This window comes from Callorhinus ursinus, unplaced genomic scaffold (genome assembly GCF_003265705.2).
Source record: "Callorhinus ursinus isolate GAN/ISIS: 27379988/994484 unplaced genomic scaffold, GSC_fseal_2.0 scaffold2, whole genome shotgun sequence".
Classification (NCBI taxonomy): domain Eukaryota; kingdom Metazoa; phylum Chordata; class Mammalia; order Carnivora; family Otariidae; genus Callorhinus; species Callorhinus ursinus.
In genome coordinates, this window is record NW_027397064.1 from 8,155,324 (window position 1) to 8,178,223 (window position 22,900).

The 22,900-nt window shown below is 42.5% G+C and overlaps 1 protein-coding gene and 1 pseudogene across 2 annotated transcripts in view; one reads left to right on the forward strand and one right to left on the reverse strand.

Annotated features, from left to right (window-relative positions):
* DNER (delta/notch like EGF repeat containing) overlaps positions 1 to 22,900 on the forward strand; it is a 296,928-nt gene that overhangs the window by 102,347 nt on the left and 171,681 nt on the right. The window lies entirely within an intron of this gene.
* Positions 14,775 to 15,227, reverse strand: LOC112837800 (cytochrome c oxidase subunit 7C, mitochondrial pseudogene; annotated as a pseudogene).

Consider the following 22,900-nt stretch of genomic DNA (forward strand, 5'->3'; position numbering starts at 1 on the left):
GAGGGGGAGATGAACCATGAGAGATTATGGACTCTGAAAAACAAACTGAGGGTTCTAGAGGGGAGGGGGGTGGGGGGATGGGTTAGCCTGGTGATGGGTATTAAAGAGGGCATGTACTGCATGGAGCACTGGGTGTTATATGCAAACAATGAATCATGGAACACTACATCAAAAACTAATGATGTAATGTATGGTGATTAACATAACATAATAAAAAAAAAATAAATAAATATAATGAAAAAAAAAATCCCTGCATTTTGTCTTCTAGAGGACAAGACTAAACTCTTGCGTGAGACCATTTGGAAAACACCACAGCATGGGGAAGAGCCAGTAACTGTCCTGCCTCACTGAAAATTAGGGCTGTCAACCCTGTGCTCCTCCTAACCCTAACCCTAACTGCTTCTGTGGAACAGGGTGCAGAAGCCATCTTTGTTCCCAGCCCGCAGCTACAGGGACGTCAGAAATCAGCGTCCAGTGGCCCTTTGGAAAAGTGTCTGCCTCAGAATAGGCTGCCATTTTCTTGGAAATGTTTTGAGCTATCTGTTTTGCTCTCAAAAAGCATCAGCTCTGCTGATGTTTGTGGGGAATTAAAAAAATTAGGAAAGTTTGCAGAAAGGGGGGCATAAAGTATCGAGAAGGAAGGATTAGGAGGCAGGGTCTGAAATCTAGTGCCTGTCGAGATGGCTGGGACATGATTTCGGTGGTGATTTTGTGTGATTCCTATATACAGCTCCAAGAGGAGAGTTTGTGATCTATGTTACTGTGGGTCCTGACTGTAGTAAAGTCTTAAGCGCCTGTACATTCAGAATGTTTGACTTCAAGTGATGGTATCTTGGATATTAAGTACAGCTTCCTAATAATCACCTAAAATCATAAGTGATTTTCTCCAACCAGCCATGAGGAAAGTAGGGTATGTTCTTTTGATTTTATATAAGAGGAAACTGCAATTAGGAACCTCTGTCCAGTAAGCAGAGGAGGTGGGGTCAGAAGCCAGGCCCCCAAAACCAGGCTCTTAGCTCTCTGGTTTTTGCCTCATTGTCTAGCTCAGAGATAAGCTTGGTCTGGCCCCAGAAAAGTTGCAAGAAAATCTCTTGTGCCCACAGAGCTACCTCCCTGGCCCAGGAAACTGTGACTCTGCCAATGAAATATCCTGTAGGAAAGTTGAGAAAAAGGTTGGGAAGGAAAGACTGAGTTACAGCTGGGAGTCGACAGTGAGGGGGTGTTCTCCTCTGGGGGACTGTGGGCTTTGGCGAGATGGGATGGGGGGTTGGGAAACTGCTCAAGTTCCATCTAGTAGTGATTCATGTTGTTTGCAGCTGTATCTTGAATTGCCAGATACTTGTCCTCACATACAAGTTTCAAATTCCTGTTAGTGCCAAACATAATATTACTATTTTTGCTTTCCTCCTCACTTGCTTTGTCTGTGCCATTAAGTCCTTCATGAATAATTAGGATTTAAAGCCCATTAGTTGTGAAGAGTGACCCAAAGCGAAACTCATGATTTTTGGGCTTCATAGTATGTGTGGTCATTTATTTCTGGCTGTGTGCTCAGATTCACCTCACTCAAACTGTCCTGACTCAAAGGGGAATGGTTAAAAGAGCAAAACGCCCAGGAAACATAGTGGTTCTTTCTTTATTTTTGGGGGGAAAGGCAAAATGCAGTAAAAACCGCCCGGGTTGGATCCTTCACTGCACGTATAGTATGTTTGTGGTATGTGTTCACTTCTCTGAGACTTCGATTTCTCACCTGTAAAATGGAATTTATAATACTTACCTAGCGGGATGATTTTTAGGTTTAGAAATAATGTTTGTAAGGCTTAGAGCACTGCTACAGAACGCTCAAGAGACGAGAATTTATATCACCGATTTTATTTTCTACACAATACCCTGAATGTGTCATGGCTCATAAATTGAGTGTGATGTGATTATAATTCAGATTATCTACCTCTTTTGAAATCAGACACTTGAATGCTTGATTTTGCTTTTTGCAGTAGCATGCACTGAGTGCCAAACTACTAAAAATGCTCCTGTAACAATTGGTGGTGCTATTTGGATTTTATTTCTTCCCTCCACCAGCAAAACTTCTGTTTTTGGAGGCAATGTTTATGGAATAAACTGGCTATTAATCTGTATTGTATTCAGCAAAATTAGATTTTCTGATGGCTTTGTTTGCCAAAAATCTTCCCTGCAGATTTGGATACAATAGAGATACGGATAACAGGATCTCCTGTCAGACGTTTTGCAATGAAAATGTTCCAATGAGGACATAAATGTGATAGAATTTTAAACAGAGCTAAGGCATTGTTCGATTTTAGCAAGTCATTTGTACTTTTGCTTTAAAATGCAAACGCCTATTTTGGTATAAAATAATTGTATATATTGGACTAGATTCTTGCTTTTAACACATAGTAATAGAGCTGGGGCCACTTTAAACTTTCTTATTTGTTCACCTAGTTTTCCCTCCTTCTGTGCATGGGTGTGATGATGAGAATAAATTACCAGAGTCCTTCATAGAATTATTCACAGGATCTAGAGATTAGCACAGAAGAGCAAAGATAATTGGTTTGGAGCTCATTGTTCCTAATATTGGTCAAAACAGAACGTGGGCTGAGCACTTAGGTGGTGGCATCCCCCATTTCCAGACCAGTCTTGCAAAGCACAAAGGAGAGCTAGTAAGCCCAGAATCTTCCAGTCAGCTATGGGTTCCGAGGGAAGTTGCTGGAGCCATGGTGATGCAACCCTCTGGGGACACAGGTCTCTCAGTGGACACCTCCCATACACAGCTGGGTCAACCTAAATCCAGAATCTGCCCAAGTTTTGTGCCTGGAACCCTGTTCTCCTTGACCTGAGGTGCCCTTGCTGGTGGTGGCCAGCCCTGCCAGACACCTTTTCCTTTAGGATAAATCTCTTGCTGGGACATTTTTTTTTTTTTTTTTACCTTTCAGCAGTCAGGCTTCTGTCAGTGTCCATGGGTGTATCGAAAATGCCAGTAACGTCTGAACCCCAGTGGTGGACACGGTTCAAATCTTCCTAATCTGCCCAGATATCTGTATCTGTCTCTATATCTGTATTTATAGGGCAACCAGGACTCCCAGCAGCTCTGGCTAGAGTTCTAGATCTCAGACTCGGATTCTCCCTGAGAATCCTCAGCAGTCGGTTCCTCAAAGAAATTTCTGTTCCCCTTTCAAACATGGAAAAAGTGAGGAGTTGAAAAGTTACTTTAACTCTCCAAAGACTAGCATGTGGATTTTTTAAAAAAGATTTATTTATTTATTTAAAGGAGGTGGGGGGAGAGAGAGTGTGAGCACCCATGGGCAGGGCAGAGGGAGAAGGAGAGAGAATCCCAAGCAGACTCCATGCTGAGCACAGAGCCCACTGCAGGGCTTCATCCCACGACCCTGAGATCATGACCTGAGCCGAAACCAAGAGTTGGATGATCAACTGACTGAGCCACCCAGGTGCCCCTGTGCTGGGATTTGAACCTAGTTGTGGGGACTCTTAGTGTAGCTGACTTTGTTTTGCAACTGATGTATGACTCATCTGCATTGTCATTGCTCAGCTGCCAAAACATGAGGACAATGGGATAACAGAAAATGACAGGCTAATGATGCAGAGGTTTCATACTCTTTGCCTGCATGTTGATGAAAAGAGATTTGAAGGGACCTGTCAGACTCTGGATTGTGTGACTTGCCACCTGTGTTACTTATGTTTCCTGTCAACACCTCTTAGAGAAGGGTTGGTGGAGACAGGTTCAGGGGACTGGGTTTGAGTTGTGCTCTGTCACTTAGAGACCCTGCACATTCGTGTAACCACACGGGACCTTGGTTTCTTTCTCCATAAAATGGGAGTGGAAACTTCTAGACTGCCTGCCTCTTGAGGTGTGTGTGGGATCTCTCAGAGCTGGGTCAGTTGCATACATTATTAACCTCTTTGATTTCAATCCTTGATCAATAAGCGTGTTCTCTCGGTGGTCTGTCTACTATTCCCTTGAAATTTCAGCTGTTTGGCTTTAGATGAGGACCGATGGAGAGCTGAACTTCCAGAATGTTGAGCTTTCTACAACTTTAAGTGGCAGAACTTTGGAAATTTGCTTCTTATGGAAGTCATTTATAAAGTGACACATGTGATGAGAAACTTTGTATTACCCCATGACAACGTTTTTGATATAAGCCAGAGGTTCTCAGACTTTCTTAGTTCATTATAGTTTTAGCATCACAGCAAATTTCTTTATAGCACCCAGGCCAAAAGAAATAGCTAAGAGTTCCATTTATGAAGTACTGTGTTTTTTTTTTTTAAAGATTTTATTTATTTATTTGAGAGAGAGAGAGAGAACACAAATAGGAGGGGGAGGGAGAGAGAATCTGAAGCAGATTCCACGCTGAGTGCAGAGCCTGATGCAGGGCTCGGTTCCATGACCATGAGATCACAACCTGAGCTGAAATCAAGAGTTGGGCACTTAAGTGACTGAGCCCCCCAGGCGCCCCTATGAAGTACTGTTAAAAAGCGGAGACAGGCAGTAAAGTGGTAAAAACAGAATTTATTCAGGACAAGTGCTGTAGGGCAGAGGAGATCTCAGTACAGAACTGGCCTGAGTTAGGACTACCACAGGAACAAATGGGGATGTGCAGCCAAGGGGCAGGTGGGGGTCGGTGGAAGGGAAGTTACCAAGAGGAAACATTGGGGCCCAAGGGGATTCTGGCTAGACTGACTTTGTGGGATTCCTGCTGAAAACAGGCCAGGATGATCAGACATCAACTGGGGGATGGCGGAAGCTGAGGAACCCAACTGGATACCAGGGTGATCAGATATGGAGGTTGGGGGGTGGGTTCTGGCTAAACTGACTTAACAGGATTCTTGCTAACATTGGATGATACAGAGATGAACACAGAAGTTCAAAAATAGAGGCCTCGTTGAAAAACTCCAGGGGAGCTTGAGTAGAGTCTGATCAAGGAAAGAATCTTTTTTTAGCCACTAGATCCCAGCTACATCCGTCCTAACAATTTTGTAGCTGTTTGAAAAAAAATCATGCACATAAGTTGAAAGAAAACAACAATACTTTTGTTTCATTCTTAAATAACCATGGTTTATACCAAAGGGGAGCACGTGCCTGTTGAGTATTGCACAGCCACTTGAATAGATCACTGCCCCCCTCACCTCCTGTGCATGTTGACTCTGATGGAGTACTTGCCTTTTTAAAAAAATTTTTATTTATTTATTTTTTATTATTATGTTACGTTAATCACCATACATTACATCATTCGTTTTTGATGTAGTGTTCCATGATTCATTGTTTGTGCATAACACCCAGTGCTCCACGCAGAATGTGCCCTCTTTAATACCCATCACCAGGCTAACCCATCCCCCCACCCCCCTCCTCTCCAGAACCCTCAGTTTGTTTTTCAGAGTCCATCATCTCTCATGGTTCATCTCCCCCTCCAATTAACCCCCATTCATTCTTCCCCTCCTGCTATCTTTTTTTTTTCTTAACATATGTTGCATTATTTGTTTCAGAGGTACAGATCTGTGATTCAATAGTCTTACACAGTTCACAGCACTCACCATAGCACATACCCTCCCCAATGTCTATCACCCAGCCACCCCATCCCTCCCACCCCCCAGCACTCCGGCAACACTCAGTTTGTTTCCTGAGATTAAGAATTCCTCATATCAGTGAGGTCATATGATACGTGTCTTTCTCTGATTGACTTATTTCGCTCAGCATAATACCCTCCAGTACTTGCTTTTTATCACAGCAATTGCTGAAAACCCATCTTTGGCAAGACACTGTAGCCTCAAAAGGAATATAGTGAGGTCTAATGTTGGAACGATGAACTACCTCTAGCTCGTAGTCTGTGATGTTTGGCAGAAGAACATACCCTGCATTTCCTTTGAAAATTAAAAAAAAAAAAATCTATAATTCTTAGTGCTCCCATGCCTTCATTGCAGCACCCATGATGTTTTGGCATACAGTTTGGGAACTATGGATGGACGCATTGCTATTACCATTTGACAGGCATGGAAACTGGGCTCGGGGTTGCCCCAGGGCCACTGGTATCATGAAAGAACCCCAGCCTGGACCCCAGTTCTGGTGAGTGGTCTTCCAGTGCACTGTTGGTGGTCAAGAGTGGGATACTCTCTGTGCCTGGCCCGAGTGCAGTAAATGGCAATCCATTTATGGTGCTCTCCAGGACCCTGGGCCATTCTGATGAGCTTCCTCTCTGGATGGTGTGAGAGACAGCACTGTCCTGAATGCAGATCCCGGTTATGAACAGATAATGAACATCTTTCTGAATAACATTCTTCTAAATGAACTTATTGCTCTCCAGGAATCTACCATCTTCCTCAGTGTTCACTGACTTTGAAGCTATTTTGAATGTTCCCTATGATTTCTGCAGCACAACCCAGTGGAACACAAATCCTGCCTATTCTGTATTATTCACACTCTTCATTGATAAAGGGCACCCATCCTTCGTGTATATTTTCAGAACTGTACTTGGCTGGATTGTGTGTGGCTCATTCCAAAGTCTGAGAACTTTTCATCATCAAAGGAAATGATACCAGGTCACAGTTTTAATATTTTTACTCTGAACAGAACTGGAGGTGCAAACAACACTAGAAGAATCATCTATACAATTATACAGTTATTTTAATTCCTATTATAGTTTTTGTGAGGTGGATTGATTTTTCTCGTGAAATTTCTTGTGTGATGAAATAATTTCATGTTCTGAATGTTTCTACTCGATGAGTTGAATCTCTTATCATTCTGGGGCAAGAGAAGATAGTAAAAATATTTCCAGACATGACTCCTGCCTCATTGTGGGGGCTTTATGTAGCTTTTTAAGTGAAACCTATAAAAGGTGGATTGTATAAAACATGCAAGAAAATTGTCTTTGTCTTCTCCTGCTTTAGGTGATTCATATAAGCAATAATGGGTGACAGTGCTATGTGTAAGGTATCTTGTAAGGTGAAAACAGCCACATAATGAGTAAATGAACAACTGTGGTTGTGTTCCAATAAAACTTTACTGATGGACACTGAAATGTGACTCTTAAACAATTTTCACATAATATGAAAGATTAATCTTTGGATTTTTTCAATCTTTTAAAAATTAAAAGTCATTCTTACCTTAGGCTGTATAGACACAAGTGTTGGGCTGAATTTGGCCTGTGGGCCATAGTTTGCCAAGCTCTGTTTAGAGAAATTTCTGGTACACAGAGGGTGCTCAATAAATATTTGTTCAATGACGAAGACCACATTTTTTAAAAAGGATTTTATTTATTTAGAGAGAGAAAGAGAGAGAGCGAGCAAGCAGGAGCAGGGGGAGGAGCAGAGGGAGAGGAAGAAGCAGACGCCCCATTGAGCAGGGAGCCCAACACGGGGCTCGATCCCAGGACCCTGAGATCATGACCTGAACCAAAGGCAGACGCTTAACTGACTGAGCCACCCAGGCGCCCCCAGACCACATTTTAAATTAAATTTTTATTATGAAATATTTCAAACACATAGAAAGTCACAGAGATAATATAATTAGCATCTACCACTGAGACTCAGAAACATTATTCTGTCATGTTTGCTTCAGTTTTTTAAAAAAATAAAACAGGCAGAGATATTAAAGTCCACCACTCCCACCCCCACTCTCCTGTTCCTCCCCAACACCTTTCCCTCCTCTCTGTCCAGAAACAGTTGTTATTGTGAGTAGGTATATAAGCCTTCTCTGTGTGTGTTTTTATTTTTATTTTTTGTTTGTTTTATTTATTTATTTTAGGGGGAGAGGGGCAGAGGGAGAAGGAGAGGGAGAATTCTAAGCAGCCTCCTTGCTGAGTGCAGAGCCCAACGTGGGGTTTGATCTCATGACCCTGAGATCATGACCTGAGCCAAAACCAAGAGTCAAACGCTCAACCGACTGAGGCCCCCAGGCTCCCCTGTGTGTGTTTATATTTTTACAACATGGGTATAAATGTACATAGAAGAGTCATATTGAATCTATCCTTCTGTAATTAGCTTTCTTCCCCCTCACTCACCACTGTGTTTGTGGCTGTCAGATATATCTCTAGTTCGTTCATTTAAATTTTCATGTAGTTTAATATATTCATCTTTTAGGAGCCTTACTCGAGAGATTCTTTCTGAAACTTGATGTTGTAAAGATATTCTTCTATATTTCCAGCTAGAGTAGGAATCTGTAATCTCTTTCTGCAGGGGACCAGAGAATCAATATCTTAGGCTTTATTAGTCACTGTTGGTGGCAACTCCTCAACTCTGTGGAAGCAGCTATGGGCAATACCTATAGAAATGGGAGTCACTGTGTTCCAATAAAATTTTATTTTTGAAATCAAGCAGTGGGGACGGATTTGGTCCATAAATGGTCATTTATAGACCACTGTCATGTTTTAATGGTTATATTTTTAACATTTTGATACAAAATTCATCTGAAACTCAATTTTGTGTGTGTGTGGCATGAGTTACATATTTATTTTAGCCACAGGGATCAGTAATTATTCAGGTACCACTTACTAAATAGTTTATCCTCTCTGCACTAATTTTTAATGCCTTCTTTGTTACATACTGTTTCTTTGGTTTCGAGGGTATCTCTCTGTGTTCTCTTTTCTGATACATTATTCTATTTGTCTATCTCTGTGCCAGTACTATACTGTTACAATGATTGTAGCTTCATAATGAATTTTAATATCCAGGAGAGAAAATATGTCCTTATTTTTTGTTAAGTTATCTTGGAAATACTTGGACCTTTCCCCTTCCATTTGAAGTTTTGGATCAATTTGACAAATTAGGAGAGAAAAAAAAGAATATGGGATTTTGGTTGGAACTATATCTTTCTTCCTGGGTTAGTATTCTCATTATGAACTAGCCAATGACTGTGGGGAAGTTACTCTAATTCTCTGAGCCTCAAAGATGATATGCAGATGATAGTACCAACTGCTTAGGGTTATAGCAAAGATGAAATGAGTTGATGCTTGGAAAACACTGGAAATTGTGCCATGCATAGTGTAAGCAGTCAGAAATCATAGCTTTTATTAGCTATGAGTGTTCTTTGGTACAAGCCCTCTTATCAAAAGTACCAATAGTTAATCATGTCAGTTAATCAAATAAGTAAATTTAAGTGGGGAATCATAAAGAAGTTTCAAAAAGAGTTTAAGCATCTTGTTTTATCTTAAAATGTATAATGTATGTTTCTGTAGCAGGGGAAGGGTTTTGTTGACTTTTTATCCACAGTTGCACATGCCGATGACGGTTTGTTTTTCTGTGTGCTCTGTAATTTGTTATTGTGAGCTCATTTTGATAAGTGTCTGTGTGTGCACATTCACATGTGTGAGCCTCATGAGCTCTGCATTGTGAAAGAGGTAGCCCATCACTCTGTTGGTCTTGGGCTTAGGATTTTCATATCAAGGAGATGTCAATTGCATGGGACATTCATATGAGAGATTTTGATTACTCATGGGCAGTCTTTTTTCATCCAGAGACCCTGAAGAGATGTCAGCTTTTCTGCTGTTTCTCTAAGCCTGCTGGTAGATTTATCTCCAGGACACTCACCCCCCTTTTCTTTTAAGATTTTATCTTTAAGTAATCTCTATACCCAAGGTGGGGCTCAAACCCACAAACCTGAGATCAAGAGTTGCACACTTCACTGACTGAGCCAGCCAGTGGGGAGCCATTCCCTGCTAGTTGCTTACCTCTCAAGACAAGGGTGCACTTGCCCCCGGACAACCCCCCTTTAAAAAAAAACAGGGTGGTTCTCAGAGGCTTTATGTGTGGGCGTGGTTATAGGTCCCCCACTTTTCCTGGGCTCAGGGCCATAGTTCCCATGTCTGTGTAACGTCTGGAACCCAAACTCCAGTCCTTAGGTCTTATTTCCAGGTTTATAACCCCTGGGGTCAATGCAGTATTGTCTGCTAATAGTTCTGGTTGTGAGTTCTTTCATCACTCCTGAAACATAAGGATCCGCCTTCTCTCCCACCTCCTTTTAAAGTTCACCTTTGAGTGAAAGCTTTTTCTATTTTATCTAATGTTATTACGTGGTTTTACCTGGAGAAAAGCCTGCCCATCAGTTCAATCTTGATCATGGAAGTCCTGAATAATGAAATTTTCCATCAATAAAGCTTTTTATTTCCCGAGTGCCTACAGCATTTACATATGTAAGAAAAGTCGTGGTGCCTGTAATCTTTACACCTGAACTTAATTCACATATTTAATAATAATAGCATTATTAAGTGGGATTGGTTTCCTTAACATTCTAAAACAGTTCAGAGGGGGCTCTGTGCTCAAAAAAAATCAGTTTGCCGAAAAAAAACCCTTAATTCTACATGGTTATGCTTTCTTAACAGTTTTCCGGGGGATTTCACTGCCCTTCTAATTTCATGCCTTCGCGGGAAGTGCTAAATATTTGTGTTTCTGAGGAGATAATTTGGACGATCACTATTGTAGAGTACCTCTAAGCTATTGTACCCTATTGTACTGCTTCTGTGGGTATAATTACACAGGCACCAGCTCTCTGGTGGTTTAAAGTGTAGCTTGTCATGGGGGAGGAAACCCCCCTGCATCTTAAAAGACAGTGCACTGAAGTAGAGCTAGAAGGTTCTCTCTTCTGCTTCCCCGTAGAGCGGTCCTACAGGGCTACAAAATTAAGGGGAGGTGGTTTTCTGATCCTCCTCCCTCCGTTCCTTGCCCGAACTCCCTGATGGCAGAGCCTCCAGTCTCTGTTGCTGACCATCCTTATTTCTGTGCTTCACAACCCATGGCTAGTTCTAGCTTTTATGGAGTGCCTCCTTCATTCTCAATGCTGCTTTTCTTTTCCTTTATACTTTTTGCTTTTATTTCTTCTGCCTTTTATGACTTTGCAGTTCCTCTCAGCTTTCTTCACAGAAGAAAACCCTGGCTTTTTCGTAGACGTTGCTGGCCATTCGGGGAGCTTCTTTCCAACTTCACGATGACATGACTAATCTGAGCACACATGCACTTTGGGGGGCTTTGGCTTTTGTGGATTTAAAAACAATTGCTACTGGATATCTAGGACCTGCTAGCATTTTATTTTATTTCTTTTTCCTTTTTATCTTTTATCTTCGTGAAGCTGCTTCTGTGAAGCCTGCTGATTCTAGAAGGCTTATCCCCAGGTCAGTGAGTTTCGACAACATGAAGACTTTGGATGTATCTGCAGAGCCACTGATTCTTGTCCTCATCTCGGGGAGCAGATGGATATTAAAATTAGAGCAGCTGTTTCCACTTAAGGTTAGAAAAACTGAAAAGAGAGCAAAGGGAATTTTCATGCCTGCAGAGAGAAAAACACACATCAAAGTAGTTAAGAGGCCAGCAGGTACATGAGCATGTGAAGCACTTCACAGCTTCAAGCAAAAGCCTTTCCCAAATAGGGTGACCCTGATTTGTACTCTTTCACCTGGTATCATGGGCATCTGCAGGATTCTCTGCCAACTTTTTTCAGGATCCTGGGCTACCAAGCCTAGCAGGTATGGAACACCGCGCCTGGTGGGAAATGCTCTGAGTGAAGAACGCTCTAGAAGAAAGCAATGCCCTTTCTTTGATTCAGACAATAAATACTGATTGAGGGCCTGCTCTGTTCCTGGGTTAGCAGCTCCTTGCTCCCCTACCCCACCTACGTGTCATTTGTCACTTATGCCTATTTTCAAAGATGGAGAGATGAGCACATTTTAATATTTGGAGACTACCTTTGGGGTCCCTAACCAGAATGGAAGACTCTTTTGAAAGAGAGAGACTGACTGGAGTCCTCACTCTGGCTTACCTTGTTCCCCTGGCTTTCTAAAACTTCTAGAACAGAGGCTAAGCCAGGGGAAAAACAGAGAGGCCGCCGCATCTTGATTCCTGCTCAGGTGGCCGCTGTGCTGGGGGAGAGTCTCTGTGGAATCCGGGAGCCCCTCTGCAGTGTCCACCACCTGGGTGGAGTGTCAGGAAGGAGCCTTATGCTCACTTTTGGGCAAAGGAAAGTTCGTTTCATCACCTTTGCTAGCATAGCATCTCCAGGGGTCTTTCAGGAAGGGGAACTCTGGGTATAGGAAACTCTCAAGACAGGGGTGCAGTTGACACCAGCCTTGACAAGACAGGGCCTCCTGCCAAGGACAGTTACCTGCCTCCCTCCCTCAGGTTGTCCCACTGGCCACAGAATTGCTAGATGGCAAAGACACGACCTAGGAAACTCACTGGCGTGTGGCCTGTTCCCCAGTTGAGTAGAAGTACTTGTAGTGGTCTCGATAAACCACCTCTTTCACCCCTCAGGGCTGTTGCACCTGCTGTTTCCCTGGCAGAAGCGCCCTTTCTTGCACTTCTTTCCTTGGATAGCTCCTTCTTGACCCGTGAGACTTAACTTTACACTGGACGATTTCCTGAATTGCCTTGGTGAGTCCAGTGCCTCACTCCCTGTGTTTCATAGCATGCTGTGCATGTCTCATGGCTCTGACTTCACTGTGATAAAGCCATGGTGTACTCATCTGTTATTCCCCACTAGCCGCTGACCTTAAGGCTTGTGCCATTCATCTGTCTATTTCTAGATACAGGGCCAGAACTTTTCCATGATAACTGTACTGAGCCTATGAGATTCCTTCTTCCATCATATCATTGCTAGATATAGGAATTATCATTAATTAAAACAAATTCACCTTTATTTTAAGAAATAAAATTCTAAACTTCCTAACAGAATTCCTAGGATCGGTATGCTAAGAAGTTAGAATCCTGACTGTGCGGGGCCCTGTTTTTAGAGCGCTTTGGATGATGGTTGAACTGACTGAATGAATGGGAAAAGACATCGCAAATTAAGTGAAAGGGGCTGCTAAGGGTGGGGCTTGCCTTTAACTGCCTAGTGGGTCAAAATAAACCTGATATGTGTATACAGTAGGTACTAAATTTTGTTTTAAATTGTGAAGTATAACACATATACAGAAAAGCGCACAAATCAACAGGTGCAGCTCAATGTATTATAAAATGATCACCGTTGTAACTACCCACCAAGTCAAGAATGAGAATGGCGCCCTTCAGCCTCTTTCTGAGCCCTACCTCTCCCTTCTCCCCAAAGGTAACCACTGTCCCAACTTTCATCTTTCGGTTTTGCTGCTTGTTGTCGTCACACAAATGGAAACAATGTTGCATTGGGGAATTTATTCTTATTGTTCTGTAAGACTATAATTCTTTCTTTTTCATGGCTGGAGAGGCTTCTTTGGTATGAGTATACTATAATTTATATATCCGACTCAATGGATATTTGAGTAGTTTACACATTTTGGCACTCATGAATGGACATATGAGCATTCCGTATATGTTTCTCAGTGCACATTTGCCTGTTTTTCTATTAGGCATATATCTAGGTGTGGATTTCTAGGTCAGAAGGTAAATATTCATTCAACCTTAGGAGATAATGCCCAATAGTTCCCAAAGCAGTTGTACCAACATACGATCCACCACTGATTTATTCTTCCTGTTTTATTATGTCCTCATCAACGCTTGACTTTGTCAGTCTTTTGATTTTTTCATTCATGTAAATGCATAGTAATCTCTTATTGTGATTTTAATTTGCATTTCTTTAATAACTAATGATGTTGAGGAACTTTTCTTATGATTTTTTGGCCATTTGGATATCATTTTTTTTTGTGATGAGCCTGTTCAGGTCTCTTGCCTATTTTTCTATGGCATTGTCTCCACCATGCCACCTTCATTAATGTAAACAATTCTTTATTCTGGAGATGAGCCCTTTGTGGATTACATGTATTGCAAATACCTTCATCTATTCTTTGGCTTGCATTTTTACTCTTTTATTGGTGTGTGTGTGTGTGTGTGTGTGTGTGTGTGTGTGTGTTTAAAGATTTATTTATTTGAGAGAGAGAGAGAGAGAGAGAGAGCGCACATGAGCAGGGGCAGGGGCAGAGGGAGAGGGAAAGAGTTCCAAGCAGACTCCATGCTGAGTGCAATGCTTGATATAGAGCTCGATCCCATGACCCTGAGATCATGGCCTGAGCTGAAACCAAGAGTTGGATGCTTAACCAACTGAGCCACCCAGGTGCCCCTATTGGTGTGTTTTGATAAAAAGAAGTTTGTAATTCTGGTATAGTCCAACTCATTAATAATTTTTCCATTATACTTAGTGTTCTTTGTATCCTGTTTATTAATAATTTATAAACTCTAAAATCATGAAGATATTCTGTTAGCATTTTGAAGCTTTATTTTTTTGCCTTTCACTTCAGACCTACAATTCACTTGCAATTTAATTTTGTGGATGATGTTAGGGAGGAGTCAAGCTTAATTTTTTTACCCATATGGATATCAATCTAGTGAGAAGACTATATTTATTGTACTACCCTATTCCATAAATGAAGTGTCCGTATGTGATCTTTCTAGTTCTTGACTATTCCAGTGTTCCAATGACTGTAGCTTTAAAATTCCTGATCTCTTATGCCAGCAAGCCATCAATATTGTTCTTATTCAAGAGGCTTTGGACTGTCTGGGGGTCATTTTGCACAAAGAACAGGAAAAAAAACCACTATTGTGATTTCTAGTGCAATTCCATTGAATCTTTAGATCACTTTGGGGAAGATCTGAATCTTTGTAATATTGTTTTTTTTTTTCAAGTTTGCATTTTTAATAACATAAATTACCAACAAGGTCCTGACCTAGTATTAAAAATTAAATAAAACCTCAAAATCTAAAAACAAGAAACAGGCTAAATCACACACTAATTTGACCAAACAAACTAATCTTGGAATATTTCCCAAATAAAAAAGTAAGCACAACTATTACATTCCATGTTTCAGAGAAGAGGCATTAAGGATGCATGCCATAAGTTTATTTACAAACATATTGAGTATGTTGAAAACAAGAGTTTGATCCATTTTTCAAAGAGACTGCACCTCTTAAAATGTTCCTTTTCACATCTGTTTGATGGATTAATTAAAACATCCTTATTTCTTAAGCAGCTGATGTCTTACTATAAAAAAAGGTGCAGCAAATCCAGATCCAAAGTACAAAGTCATCATAAGTAGTAATCGCCACTTGTTTTCCACTGAAAATGGCAAATTCTTCCCTGGGCCTTCCTCATAGTGGCTCCTATGGACCACAGAGGTTGTGAACCTCCGGACGCTCTGTCCCAACATGGCGCTGTTGGAAGTTCTGCGAAAGGGGCAGAGCCCTAAGACCGTAGAAATGGCAGCACCACCAAGTCCTCCCCTTCTCACGACCTTGTTCCTCGGCGTGTAGGAGCCGAAAGGCTGTAATATTGTTTTTAATCTACGACTAGAATACCCTTCCATTTACAAATGTCTTCTTTAAATTACTCAATGCTATTTTGCTATGTTCTGGTTCTCTTTGTTGAGGCCATACACTTCTTTCATTTGGTTTATTCCTAGGTTTGGGGGGATTTTTTGGTATATTGTAAACAACACCTTTAAATATATTAGTTTTGTTTATTTCTGATAAATAGAGATGCAATTAAAAAATTTTTTGACCTTGTATCTGGCAACCTTTCTGACATTCCATATTCTAATAACTATCATGCATAATCATTCAGTCTGTGAGTCATGACAGTTGTTTTTTCCTAGTCAATCCTTAATCTTTCCTTTTATTCTGGCTTCCCTGTACTGGCTTAGGACCTTTGTGCAATGTTTGGTGGAAGCCGCGATAGCAAACATCCTTGCTTTCTTCTTGATTTCAGTGAGAAACTTTTCAACACCAATAGGTGTTACATTTGCTGAAGGTTCTTTTATTTTTTTTTTTTTTTTGTAGATTAAAGAAATGCCCTCTATTCCTAGTTTTCTAAAAGTCTTCACTCTAAGTGAATGTTGAACTTAATAAAATGCTTTTCCTGCATAAGTTGCGGTGATCATATGACCTTCACGGGAAGTTTAATTCCCAGTCTACTGCAGGCGTCTTTTCCTGAGGAGGCAGGGGGATAAAAATTGACATATTTCCTGTGTTCATGGCATTGCTGTTTTGTGAAAGGAGTTTGCCAGGATGTACGAGAGTCTGATGACAGGCGAAACAAGAAATGTATGTGCTGGAATTGTTCCATAAGTTTCTGATTCAAGAAACTGGTCTTTGAATGACTAAAAGGCAAAGGGAAGTGACAACATCTTGTTTGAGGCTCCGTGTGCCTGTACCAGTAAATGCAGTGGAGTGTGATCCCTGAGGATTCAGTTGACTCTGGAAACTGAGGCACAAAGGGTTTCTGAAGAAAGGTTATTTAAATCTGGATGTATCTGTGACTGAGTGGGGCTTCAGGATTCATTAGGATGACTCTGGACCCGGTGCATTAGCCAGACTAAAGCGAGGGTAGGGCCATCTCAGGATCATTTCCAAACAGAGCATGTTTTAAAGAGATCCTATTGAAAAAGTGGGAGAATAATTAGACATGTAGTTTATTTTTAATGGATGCATTTCACAGTCAGAAATTTGAGTTCTGCTTGCGATTTCCTTTTAGCCTACTTATAAGGAGTAACTCTACCCGCGTGTGAAGATCAGGACCGGCTGATTTCCAGAAAATCAACTCAGAATTGAGGGGAAAAGTGGACTGCCCAGATTAGTACTGGGATAAGTTTTCAAGTAGATCTAGAGTCTCTAATGCAGAGGTGAAGAAATACCCAAACACGAGAATGTGTATTTTATGAAGACATGTAGCTCTTGATTCAGTAAAGTGAATGAGTGTTTTTATTATTTGGATTTGGAAAAAGGATATCATGGGATGCATTTCTTGGCAGATTCTACTACTGGCATAAGCACCATAGTGGATTTTTTTCCACAACTTTACTCCTAGTGGGTAAGCAGTTGGTGTTGGAATATAATTGAGATCTTTATTGAACCAAGTGGGAAAAATTCCTTTTTAAGGCAAAAATACTGTGACAGTTGGATTGCAGCAGTGTTCATTTGTCTTTCAGCATGAAGATGACATTTCTAACCAGTAGCAATTGCTATTTTTGGACACAGAAAACTCGTATTAAGACCTGAAAGGACATTAGGGCCCTCCAGTCCCCTCCCTACCTTTTATGGTTGAGGAAACTGAGTCCCAGGAAACTTCTTGCTTTGTCCACGATCACCCACAAGTGGGCATAAAACGACAGGCTTTCTCTACCATATCTCAGTGCAATTGCTCATTAGCATTTTGCCAGAAACCCTAAACTCCAAATTCTGGAATCGTCTTTCTCATGGTCCCCGTCTCCCCAGTGGGCCAGCCAATGTAGACACTCTCCTGCTATTTCAAGACCCCTGGTCTGTGTGGCTCTTTCCCACCCACCTTCCTCCAGCGCTCTGCCTGTTTCTGTGTCTGGCTTCTGCAGTGGGCTTCCCATCATTGATCTTCATGTGGTTCAGTGGTTGGCCGGGAGGGAAGGGAGAGAATTCCTATGTTCCTTCCAGTGAAGGAGAGCTGGGCGTGTGGCCCTGTACTGTGGTCTTGCTTGGTGGTGGGTTATCTAGATAAGTATTCCCTTCAGACTGCCAAGATTCCTTCTGCCCAATTCTTGCACAGAGTTATGATTAAAAGAGTGTCCGGTCCCTTCTCACCTGAAGCTATATTGCCAAGAGGTCTTTCCGTAATCAATCACTTGGGGCATGCCCACCCAGTAAGAGAGTTGGGTGGGGAGAAAAATAGATGAATCGCTATCGGTTGTATAATGCTCTGTTCAAGCTTTTCTCCTTAGAAGTCTTTCTCGATGAGCCCACCTACCTGTTTTTCCCTTTTGTGAACCCCAGAGTCAGTATCATGTAGATGAGGGATTGACTGGCAAACTAAAGGGCCACATAATAAATACTGTATAGGTTTTATGGGCCCAGAGTCTCCTTGGCAGTGACTCCGCTGCCATGTAATGCAAGAGTAGTCACATGTAAACAGATGGCTGTGGTCGTATTCCAACAGAACTTTATTTCCGAAACCAGACTGGATTTGCCCTGCGCTTGTTGTGTGGCAACCCTTGGTTTACACCAACAAATTCTATGTCTTGGGTTTTGGACCAGGTATGTCAGAATCATCTGGGGAATGGTGAGAGATAGAGGTTTCCGGGCCTCACCCTCAGAGTGTTTGATTAGCAGCCTGGGGTGGGGGAATTTGGGGTTTAAAGAGCTCCTTAACCGATTCTGCTACTCAGATTACTAAAATGATGGTCCGTTCCACTTTTAAAAAATTTGTGTGTGCACTTAGACATACAAATAAGCACATGACATTGTGCTTTGTGTTTAAAGGGGCACCTGGGTGGCTCAGTTGGTTAAGCGTCTGACTTCAGCTCAGGTCATGATATCAGGGTCCTGGGATCGAGCCCCTGCATCGGGCTCCCTGCTCAGCGGGAAGCCTGCTTCTCCCTCTCCCTCTGCTCCTCCCCCTGATTGTGCTCTCTCTCCCTCTCTCTAAAATGAATAAATGAAATCTTATTAAAAAAATAAAAATAATATAAAAAATGGCACAATTTCATACACATCTCTCTGTGTGTTGCTTATTTCTTTGCCCTTTTTATTGAGGTGTCTTGTTGACATGTAGGAATTGACATAATAAGGGATTTAGTCCTTCGTCATACGTTGTACATATTTTCCCCCATCATATTGTTACCTTTTGACTTGATTTATAGAATCATATGGATTTTTCAAACATTTTGATGGAGTGAAATGCATCCGTCTGTTCCTTGACGGCCGTGGTCCTGAACTGGGAGTGATTTTGTTCCGGGCAAAAACATTGGCAACGTCTGGAGACATTTTTGATGATCACAACTGTCACTGTGGGCAGGACGGGTTCCGGCATCTGCTAAGTAGAGATGGGAGATGCTGCTAAGCCTCCTACAATGTGCGGGGCATCCCCCCCAACAAAGGGTGATCCAGCCTGAAGAGTCAACAGTGCTGAGGTTGAGAAATACTGCTTTAAGGCTTTGGTTTTTGTTCCTTGACTACTAAGGCACCCCTCTTCCTATGATATGAATATCTGCATCAGAATCTGTATAAAAAGTTCCTTAATTGGTTTTTCTGCTAAGAAAAATTACTAAAGCAATTCCCCATTCTACTTCTTTCTTTTTTAAAAAATTTTTTAATTTTTAGAGAGAGAGCATGAGTGGTGGGTAGGGGCAGAGAGAGAGGGAGAGAGAGAATCTTAAGCAAACTCCACAGGCAGCACAGAGCCTGACATGGGGCTCGATCCCACGACCCTGAGATCGTGACCTGAGCCAAAATCAAGAGTCGGACGCCTCACCAACTGAGCCACCCAGGCGCCCCTATTTTACTTATTTCTTAATGCCACACACAGACGTCCCTGAGGCATTTCTCTTCCTGCCTGCAGCTTACTCCTCTCTGCCCTGTAAGTGCCATGAGTCCACCATGTCCCCTCAGTGAGCTGTGTGGCCTGGGTCATGTCGTGTGCTCCATCGATGTCCTCCTTCTGGCCTTTGCTGGGTTCGGGTACCTCAGACCCTTCTCATTCTCGGGACGACTCTGCCCACTGAGCAGTGGGTATACATGAGGGAGGGAGGTGGCTTCAGGGTTGCCCTGTACTTGTCTGGACCCTCTGCAAACAGGGTCAATGAAAACAGAGTGGCTGTCAATAGAATCCAAAATCCCACAGCTGGAGGAGGCCTTGAGATGTTCTTCCCTAAGCCCTCACTTAACGCGTGAGGAATGTGTGTCCAGAGCAGGCAAGTGACTTGGCCAGAGCCTCTCAGCCACCTGTGCAGACTGACGCCGGGACTGTGTTGCTCAGCTGATCCATTTTTCATCAGAAAACTCCTTGCCACTGCCTTTGTCCTGCTGAGAGCTGCCACGTCACCTCAAAGAGACTAGTTCTGAGATCTACTCCTGTCTGCTCCTTACAGACCTGCCGTTATCAAACCCACGTTCTCTCTCAGCATTAGGGACTTTAGCTCATCCAACACAGGATTCTAATAGTGGACGTGCATATAAGCAGAGTATTGATTCCAAATAGATGGCTCAGGGAGTCCCAAGGAATATGTCCAACCTTCTGTTGGACCGCAAGCTCTTTGAGGTGCTCTTTATTCACTTTCCTGACCTCTCCTCCAGGTACCTTGTTTGGCCCTTAAATTCTAGGTACCCCACCTGGTGCTCAATAAATGTCACATGAATCACTGATCGGCCTTAATGAGTAAGAGTGAAGGTCACATTCTCTAAACCAGCGTGAAAGGATCCCTTGGGCAGCTGGTTCCACAGGCACTATCTCGGGGTCACCCAGGCGATGCGGATGAAGGTGTTCATAGGCTCCATGTTGAGGCAGTCCTGCTAGCTTTGACTTCCTTGTCTAATGACCCTAAAAATGAGCCTTTTTTTTTTTAAGATTTATTTGAGAGAAAGAGAGTGAGCGAGAGAGAGCATAAGCCAGGGGCAGAGGCGGAGGGAGAAGAAGACTCCCCGCTGAGCAGAGAGCCCGATATGGGGCTCGATCCCTGGGACCCTGAGATCATGACCTGAGCTGAAGGCAGGCGCTTAACCGACTGAGCCACCCAGGTGCCCTCCAAATGGGCCTTTTATATGCCTGTTTTAAATTTGACCTTTCATCCTTCTGTTTGTATGCTGCGGGGGGCATTAGAATTGCTGAAAACGGGGGCAGCAGTTTAAGGAAGGAAAACAGGTCATGGCTAACGTGTCGCATGAGAGGGCTTTCACATCCCAAGTTGTGGGGTTGGCAGGCCTCTTCGCTCTGGTCTGGCCTCCCGTCATGCCCTGCGTGCATCCCCATGAAAGCTCTTGCTTGCAGTATAAATGATCTGAAACAGGTGAAAAGTCTAAAATAAAATATGAAAAGAATAGTTTCAGATTAGTTGTATGATGTGAAAAAAGTTGGCTTACATAGGTGATTAATGATGCAATAACAAGCAGCATTTCATCAATGAGCTTGCTAGTGGGTGGTAAGCAGAACAGCATTAATCCGTCGGCTTTCTCTTTATTCTCCCTTAGAGCTGGTATTACAAAGAGTTAATCAGCCCCACCCCATCATTGGAGACTAGAAATTATAGCCAAGAAAAAACATCACCTGTTAAATTTTGAGTACCCCCAAAGTCAAGTCTATTCATTATGATCTTTTGGCAGTTTGATTGTTTCCTGCTTGTAGTTCAAAGTTAATGGGATTCCAGGGTGGTAGTTAGTGACCTCCACAACAGGTTGATGATTATTGCATTTTATCTTAGATTTGCTGTTATGCAATCAAAACAGACCGGTTTTCTTTTTTTTTTCAGTGAAACTAGCCTGAAGTGTTCGAGAGTACAATGGCAGGTAGTTGTCATTGTTGGGGAAGCAGCTAATAGACGACCAGAGCAAGTAGCATTACTATGAACTGATTACTTTAAAGAAGGGATCGATGACCGTGTAGTGCATTGAGCGCGGGTTTGTGTCCCAGTGCGCATGCGCGCACGTGTTCTCCATCACATCGGTCGTTCTTGTGAATCCGTGCAGAAATCCGTACAACGGACAGCTTCATTTTTAGCTTTTGTCATCTTTACCAGAAGCATCTCTCCTGGCAGCCCATGAATCAGTCTTTACTTCATCCCGATGCTGCTCATGCATCCTGCTCATGGATGAAGACAGCAGCTCTTAAACGAGATAATTAATTCTCATCATATTTTCCTTCCAGCTCTTTATTCTCTACCTGGTGGAATGGAGCACGGTGAATTGGGCATTGCCATGGGGACCTGCCCTTTGCACCCGGTTCTATCCACTGGCACAGGGTGACGGGCTTCAGCAGTGGCTCACCTGGTAGACGGTCTCTGAGGACTGGTGCCATGGTGTTGGGGGCCATCTGTGACCCCCACTGAGCCCTTGCTCTTTCTGCCCTCCCTTATTAAGGCAAAGGCAGGATGTTGTGCTGTCTCTGCCTTACCTCTCGGGTCAACAGAGACTTCCCCCCTTTTTAAAGCTGATTTAAAGTTATTGAATTGCTCTAAAACACTCTAGGACAGATACGTGAGGCATTCCTTGATTTGCATTCTCAAGACCTGGGACCGGGCCTTGGAGAATCCTAATTCCATTTCATGTAGCAGGACACTCACGGGCTCTGGCAGCTACTTGCATATAATATCATTCATTCACTTGGTCAGTCACTGGATCATTGTTCATTTGTCAGCCCCTGTGCGCCTGGTACTGTTCCTAGGGCGGGGTGGGGAACTTCAAGTAAACAAAACAGGGGAAAGCAATCTAACTCACAGGGTTTACAAGCTAGTGGGGAAGATACAAAATCAATATAATAAATAGGTCACTTTTTTCCCTACAATATATTAGCACATCATAGATGTTTTGGAGAAAAATAAAGCAGAGAGAGAGGAATCAACAGTACCAAGGGGTGGAGACTTTGCACAGTTAAATTGTGTGGCCAGGGAAGTCCTCATCAGAAGGTGACATTTGAGCAGACTCAAAGGAGGTTTGGAAGCTGCCATGAGAAATGAGTGTTCCTGGAAGAGGGCACAGCCAGTGCAAAGGCTTTGAGGTAGGAGAGTGCCGGGAGATGTAAAATGCTGAATGTCGTGGTAGGCACACAGGAAGTACCCAGTGAATGGCAGGTAGTACTAGTTTTGCAATTGTTCTTAGTGCTCATACTAGGTTGCTGGGTATAAATTCTATAGGGACGGACACTGCCTCTGTTTGTTTTTCCTTTTAGCATTTTTTCTCCAGATCTGGTATAGTTCATGTCAAATAATAAGACCTCAATCATTATGTGTTGAGTATTATCATTATACTTGTATTGCAAAGAAGCCTTGTGAAGTGATGGTCTTCACTGGCCTACAATTTAATCCTTACTTATTTTCTGTGGCTTATAGAAATAGAACACTGACCTTTGGCCTTCTCCACAGGGATTGTGTCTTTGGTAGGATAATAACTTACTATCAAAGTTGTAGTGCTGTGTTGTGGCCAGAACTCTTGGCTGGGAGTCAGAAGATGTGACACAGCTCAGGCATCATTCTTTTAT